The sequence below is a fragment of the Myotis brandtii genome, unplaced genomic scaffold (genome assembly GCF_000412655.1).
Source record: "Myotis brandtii unplaced genomic scaffold, ASM41265v1 scaffold105, whole genome shotgun sequence".
NCBI classification, from domain to species: domain Eukaryota; kingdom Metazoa; phylum Chordata; class Mammalia; order Chiroptera; family Vespertilionidae; genus Myotis; species Myotis brandtii.
The window spans coordinates 5412475-5420689 of record NW_005353538.1 but is presented as its reverse complement, the minus strand read 5'-3'; positions in this window follow the sequence as shown (position 1 = coordinate 5420689).

Genomic DNA, 8215 nt, shown 5'->3' with positions numbered 1-8215 from the left:
TAAGTCTAAAATTTCAATACATTGGCATAAGGTAATTCATAATATCTTATTATCTTGTAACTGTCTGCAGCATCTGTCATGAGGTTCCCTTTTCAAGTCCTAAGGTTGGGTATACGTGCCTTCTCTCTTCTTCAGTGATCATTCTAAACAAAAACTTGTGAATTTTATTAGTCTTTTCGGGGAGCCAACTTTTGGGCCTTGCTGATCTTCCCTATTGTATCTTAGCTTTTTATTTCATTAATTTCTGTTCTGTATTATTTTTTCTTTCTACATATGTCTTTTTGCTGTTCTTTCATAACTTCATAAGCTCAAAGACTTTCAATCTTTCTTTTTTAGTAGTATACACATTTGAGAAATAGAGTTCCCTTTAAATACTGCCTTCGCTTCACATTTTGATATGTAGTATTTTTTATTATCACTCAGTTCAAAAAGGTTTATAATTTTCAATATGATTTCTTCTTTGACCCATGGGTTATTTATGAGTACTTTCCTTAAGTTCCAAACAAATAAGGTTGTTCTAGTTATCTTTTAATTTTTACTTTTAACTTAAATGCATTGGTCAGAGGATATACTCTATATAACTTTATTCCTTTGAAATATGTTGAGGCCTGCTTTATGAGCAGTATAGTAATTATTAATGGCCTCTATATTTTTGAAATGAATGTGTAGGTGTTGGATGCAATATTTTATGTATGTCCATTAAGTAAGTTGATTAAAGCTGCTGTTCAAAGCACAAGGAAAATAGTCAATCTAGAATAATAAAAGCATAATATGCTGATTAGACTGGACGTCTTTCCAGACGTCCTTCCGGACGACCTTCTGGACGAAGCCAGGGCTGTGAGGGAAGCCCAGGTCCCGGGTGCCTGCCAATGGCCGGAGGGAAGCCTGGGTCCCGGGTGCCATAGGGAAGCTGGTGCTGGCAACCGGGGGAAGGAAGGCTTACTCTTGCACGAATTTCGTGCATTGGGCCTCTAGTACCATATTATCATAATAACTATGCATGGTGACAGGTGGTTACTAGACTTATTGTGGTGATCACATCATAAGGAATATAAATGTTGTACACTTGAACTAATATAATATTGTATGCTAACTATACTTTATTTTAAACAATCCTGCTGTTACATATATTTACTGATGTTTTTGTCTGTTTTAATAAATGACCTTCTTAATTTATACTTTGTATTTGCTCTGACAGGTCTTTGTTTCTTTTTCTCTCAGTTTTTGTCTTCTTCTGAATTGATATGTTTTTGGTCACTCCGTTTCCTCTCCTCTACTAATTCCAAAGTTAATGCAATTTGATGATATTATTTTTGTGATGCCTAAATTGCTGGTAGGTATTTTACTTTGGATCCCATGAAGCACTAAATGAGTGAATGAGACAGTGAGACAGAAAGAAAAAAAGCCAGTGCAGGCTACATTGATGAACCAGTTACTGCTATGGGCAGCTGGGACCTCTGGGAGAGCATGGAGAACATGTTTCAGCATTCCCATCCCACAAGCAAGGAAGCTGGTACATTTATTCAGAACTGAGCTTTCATTAGCTGCATTAACTCCCTATCCTTACTGACCTGCCCTACATGGAGGCTGAATATACTCCTGCAACCAGAGAAATCCCTCAGGCGGAGTCTCAGGTGCTTGCTGTAGGAAAACATTGACATATAGCCATGGTAAGTGCCGATGGAATGTGGGCAGGCACCATCATCTGCTTAGAATGACATCATCCATAGCTAACTTATCAAAGTCTAAAGACAATCAACACTTTACCCTTCCTGGGCACTACACAGGTCTAGAACACTTCGACTCCAGTAGTCACCCTCCCCTGAAATTCTTAGGCTATTGTTACTGTGTATTTTAATTCTATCTGGCTTATTTTTAACCACATATGGCATTATTTTTCAAATGTCTATTAGAATTACCCACATATTAGCCTGCTTACTTGTTCTTCATTCTTTCTTGCATCTCAGACCTTCTATTTGGGTCACATTCCTTTTGTCTGAAATATGTTATTGGTATACTAGAGGCCCGGTGCATGAAATTTGTGCACGGGAGGGGGAGTGGTATCCCTCAGCCCAACCCTCACCCTCTCCAATCTGGGACATCCCTCTCACAATCCAGGACAGCTGGCTCCCAACCGCTCACCTGCCTGCCTGCCTGATTACCCCTAACTGCTTTTGCCTGCCAGCCTGATCACCGCTCACCTGCCTGCCTGCCTGATTACCCCTAACTGCTTTTGCCTGCCAGCCTGATCACCCTGTAACCACTCCCCTGCCAGCCTGATCGATGCCTAACTGCTCCCCTGCTGGCCCAATTGCCCCTAACTGCCCTCCCTTGCCAGCCTGGTCACCCCTAACTGCTCTCCCCAGCCAGCTTGGTTGCCCCTAACTGTCCTTCCCTGCAGGCCTGGTTGCCCCCAACTGCCCTCCCCTGCTGGCCTGATTGCCCCTAACTGCCCTCCCCTGCAGGCCTGGTCACCCCCAACTGCCCTCCCCTACTGGCCCAGTTGCCCCTAACTGCACTCCCCTGCCAGCCTGGTCTCCCCCAACTGCCCTCCCTTGCATGCCTGGTCCCCCCAAATGCCCTCCCCTGCAGGCCTGGTCACCCCCAACTGCCCTCCCCTACTGGCCCAGTTGCCCCTAACTGCACTCCCCTGCCAGCCTGGTCTCCCCCAACTGCCCTCCCTTGCATGCCTGGTCCCCCCAAATGCCCTCCCCTGCAGGCCTGGTCACCCCCAACTGCCCTCCCCTACTGGCCCAGTTGCCCCTAACTGCACTCCCCTGCCAGCCTGGTCTCCCCCAACTGCCCTCCCTTGCATGCCTGGTCCCCCCAAATGCCCTCCCCTGCAGGCCTGGTCACCCCCAACTGCCTTCCCTGCAGGCGTTATCGCTCACAGCTGCCCTCCCCTGCCAGTCATCTTGTGGTGGCCATCTTGTGTCCACATGGGTGCAGCCATCTTTGACCACACGGGGGTGGGGGGGGCCATCTTGTGTATTGGAGTGATGGCCAATTTGCATATTATCTCTCTATTATATAGGATTGGAGAATTGCAAACATTCGCCTTTATGGTCTGACATGTCTTTATTTTGTCCTAAATCTTGAAAGACTTTTTCTGGTTATATAATTCTAAGTTAACAGGTATTTTGTTTTAACCTATTGACAACATTATTTTCCTGCCCTCCCCAGCCCCCATCCAACAAAAAGTTCAGCTCTCAGAGTGTACTTGCCACTCTTTAAAGGTAATTGGTATGGCCCTGGCTGGTTTGGCTCAGTGGATAAAGTGTTGGCCTGTGGACTAAAGGGCCCTGGGGTTTGATTCTGGTCAAAGGCACATGCCTAGGTTGTGGGCTCAATCCCCAGTAGCGGGTGTGTAGGAGACAGCCGATCAATGATTCTTTCTCATCATTGATGCTTCTATCTCTCCCTCTCCCTTCCTCTCTGAAATTAATTAAAAAAATAAAAGAGGCCTAATCGGTTTGGCTCAATGGATAGAGCATTGGTCTGTGGACTCAAGGGTCCCAGGTTCGATTCCGGTCACGGGCATGTACCTTGGTTGTGGGCACATACCCAGTAGGGAGTGTGCAGGAGGCAGCTGATCAATGTTTCTCTCTTATTGATGTTTCTAACTCTCTATCCCCCTCCCTTCCTCTCTGTAAAAAAAACAATAAAATATATTTAAAGATAAATACATACATACATACATACATAAAGAAAGAAAGAAAGAAAAGAAAAATATTGCTATGAAAAATGACAAATTTTAATGCCTATGTTTCATTTAGGATTTTTATGGTTTGGATTCTAACATTTAAATCTTTAATCTCTTTTGAGTTTATTCTTGTGCATGGTGTAAAAAGGTGGTCTATTTTCATTTTTTTGGATATATCTGTCCAATATTCCCAACACCATTTATTGAATAGACTAGCTTCACCCCATTGTATGTTTTTGCCTCCTTTGCCAAATATTAATCAACTATAAAGGGGTGGGTTTCTTTCTAAGTTCTCTATTCTGCTCCATTGACCTATATGCCTATTTTTATGCCAGTACCATGCCATTTTGATTACTATGGCTTCATAGTATAGTGTGATATCAGACAGCATAATTCCTTCAACTTTGTTCTTCTTTATCAAGATTAGTGTTGCTATTCTGGGTCTTTTGTGGTTCCATATATATTTTTGGAATGTTTGTTCTAGTTCTGTGAAATACTATCTTGATAGGGATTGCATTGAATCTATAAATTGCTTTGGCTAGCATGGACATTTTTATGATGTTAATTATTCCTATCCATGAACACTACATATGCTTCCTATGCTTTCACTTATTTGTATCTTCTTCAATGCCTTATAATTTTCTAAGTATAGGTCTTTTACATCTTTGGTTAAATTTATTCCTAGATATTTTATTGTTTTTAAAGCAATTGTGAATGGAATTGTTTTCTTAGTTTCCCTTTTTGATAGCTCATTATTGATATATAAAAATGCAACTGATTTCTGGATATTTATTTTGTATTCTGCAACTTGACTGAACTCATTAATTAGTCCTAGTAGTTTTGTGTGTGAAATCTTTAGGGTTCACTACTACATAATCATGTTGTCTTCAAATAATGACAGTTTTACTTCTTCTTTTCCAATTTGGATGCCTTTTATTTCTTCTTCTTGCCTGATTGCTATGGCCAGAATTTCCAGTACTATGTTGAATAAGAGTGGTGTCTATTCAGGTGTTTTGCCCTTTTTTTAAATTGGATTGTTTGTTTTTTTGGTATTGATTTTTGTGAGTTTCTTTTAAATTGTAGATATTAACTCCTTCTCAGGAGTTATCATAAATGGGTTCTGGATTTTGTCAAATGCTTTTTCTGCATCTATTGATATGATCATATGGTGTATTATTTTTTTTACATTTAAAAAATATGTTTTTATTGATTTCAGAGAGAAAGGAGATGGAGAGAGATAGAAACATCAATGATGAGAGAGAATCATTGATCAGCTGCCTCCTGCACACCCTTTCCTGGGGATCAAGTCCACAACCCAGGCATGTGCCCTGACTGGGAATCAAACTGTGACGTCCCGGTTCATGGGTTGACACTCAACCAGTAAGCCACACCTGCCAGGCTAAGGTTTCATTTTTTAAATTGATTTTAGCCAGAGAGGGAGATGGGGAGAGAAAGAGAGAAAAACATTGATGTGAGAGAGAAACATCGATTATTTACTTCTTGTACATGCCCCAACTGGGGCTAGAACCCGGCAATCTGAGTATGGGCCAATCTGACTGGGAATCGAACCAGTGACCCTTCACTGCATGGGATGACTCTCAACCAACTGAGCCACATCAGCCAGGGCTCAAGGTATCTTTTAATTTCTTCATTGATCTCATTGTTAACCCATTCATTGTTTAGTAACATGTTATTTAGCCTCCATGTCTTTGTGGGTTTTTCAGGATTTTCCCCCCACAGTAATTGATTTCTAGTTTCATATCATTATGGTCAGAGAAAATTCTTGATATGATCTCAATCTTCTTAAATTTATTGAGGCTTGTTGTATGTTATAACATGTGATCTATCCTAAAAAATGTTCCATGTACACATGAAAAGAATGTATATTCTGATGCTTTGGGGTGAAATACTCTGAAGATATCAATTAAATTCATCTGATCTAGTGTGTCATTTGAGGCTGCCATTTCCTTATTGATTTTCTGTCTGGAAGATCTATCTATTGATGCCAATGGGGTGTTAAAATCTTCTACTATGACTATTGTATTACTTTGGATCTCTACCTTTATTTCCATCAAGATATACTTTACATTTTTAGGTACTCCTATGTTGGCTGCGAAATGTTTACAAGGATTATATCTTCTTGTTGAATTGCCACCTTTATCATTATGTAGTGTCCTTTTTTAAAAAACATATTTTTATTGACTTTTTTCAGAGAGAGAGGAAGGGGAAGGGAAATAGAAACTTCGATGAGAGAGAACATCAATTGGCTGCCTCTTGCATGCCTTTCACTGGGGATAGAGCCCACAACCCAAGTGTGTTCCCTTACCGGGAATTGAACTGGTGACCTGTTGGTAGGTCAATGCTCAACCACCAACCCACACTGGCTGGGCTGTTGTGTCTTCTTTGCCTTTGTTTTAAAATCTATTTTGTCAGATATAAGTATTGGTACCCCAGCTTTTTTTAAATTTCTATTTGCATGAAATATCTTTTTCCATCCCTTTACTTTTAGTCTGTGTGTATCTTTTTGTTCTGGAGTGAGTCTCTTGTAGACAGCATATATATGGGTCTTGTGTTCTTATCCACTTAGCTACCATATGTCTTTTGATTGAAACATTTAAGCATTTACATTTATTTTTTTTAAGCATTTACATTTAAAGTGATTGATAGGTACATATTTATTGCCATTTTATTCTTTAACAATATTCCTCTGTTTTTATTTTTGTAGTACTGGTTTGGTAGAAACAATTCCTTTAGCTTTTTCCCAGCTGTCTGGGAAGCTCTTTATTTTTCACTCAATTTTAAGTGATGGCCTTGCTGGGTAAAGTAGTCTTAGTTGTAGGTCTTTGCTTTTCCTCACTTTGAATATTTCATGCCAATCTCTTCTGGCCTGAAATGTTTCTGTTGAGAAATAAGCTGACAGTCTTATGGAAGCTCCCCTGTAGGTAACTAACTGTCTTTCTCTTTAAGCTTTTAAGATTCTTTCTTTGTCTTTAACCTTTGCCATTTTAATTATGATGAGGGCCTCATGGGTTCCTCTTGTTTGGGACTCTCTGCACTTCCTGAGCTTGTTGTCATTTTCCTTCACCACGTTAGAGAAGTTTTTGGTCATTATTTCTTCAAATAGGTTCTTGATCCTTTGCTCTCTCTCTTCTCCTTCTAGGACTCCTATGATGCAGATGTTGTTATGCTTGATGTTGTCCCAAAGGTCCCTTAGACTATCCTAATTTTTAAAAAATTATTTTCTCTTTATGCTGCTCTGATTGGTGTGTTTTTTCTACCTTGTCTTCCAAATCACTGATTCAGTGCTCTGCTTCACCCAACCTACTGTTTATTCCTTTCAGTGTATTCTTCATTTCAGTATTGTATTCTTCATTTCTGGCTGGTCCTTTTTTTGGTGGTTTCTCGGCCATTTTTTATGCTGTTGGGCATCCTTATAGCCATTACTTCGAACTCTATATCTGATAAATTGCTCACCTCCATTTTATTTAGCTCTTTTCCTGGAGATTTCTCCTATTCTTTCATTTGGGGCCTGTTTCTTTGTCTCCCCATTTCAGCTGACTCTTTGTGTTTGTGTCTATATATTAGGTAGATCTGCTCTGACTCCCCGTCTTCATGGGGTGGCCTTATGTAGTAGGTGTCCTGTGAGGTCCAGTGGTGCTGTCTCCTTGATCACCTGAGCTGGGTGCTCCGGGAATGTCCCTTGTGTGTGCTATGTGGACCTTCCTGTTGTAATTTAGTCTTGATTCCTATTGGGCCATTCATGTGTAGGATTGACCCTATGGCTGGCTGACTGGGAGACTCAACCTGGACCATAGCAGCTGACCACATGAAGCAGAATTCACCTCACTAGGGCTTGCTGCCTGCCAAGATACCCCTTTGGATATGCTGCTCTGATGTTGTCTGAAGGTGGCCACTGGGTGTGTTGATTCTGAGCCTCTTGTGAGAGACTCTGGTGCAGGCCAATATAAGATGCTGCCTGTGACTGGCTCTCAGCAACCTGTTGGAGCCACAAGCAAGCCACAATTTGTGGCTACCTCTGCTGGGTGTGCACAGGAAGGACCAAGCTGCACACCAAGGCTGGCTTTTAGCAGCACCAGGTTCAGGGGCAGGTCAGCAAAAGTCCTAAGGCACCCCAAGTTCTGTCTCTGCCTACCTCCACCTGCTAGCTGCCTGTCAGGCTCAGTCACTGAGAGAACCTCTGGCTGTACTCCTCAGCAGGCTGTAAGCTCCACAATGTGGACTGAGAGGGACTCCAGAGGGTGGGGCTATTGCTTTCCCCCAGGGCGATGCCACACAGAGGGGAGTGCTCCACTCGAGAAAGATGGCATTGTGGTGTGGGAGAATGACCCAGCACGGGGATCCTGGCAGCTAGCCCTTCAGCTCCTCCCCAGAGCCTCAAACCCCAGTCTCTGCTCATGTGATTCTAGTCTGCTTCACCCCCCTCTGCTGGAGCCCTGGGTGAGTGGCAGTCAGTCTCCATGTAACTTCTTCTGTAATCCTTGGTTACAAGAC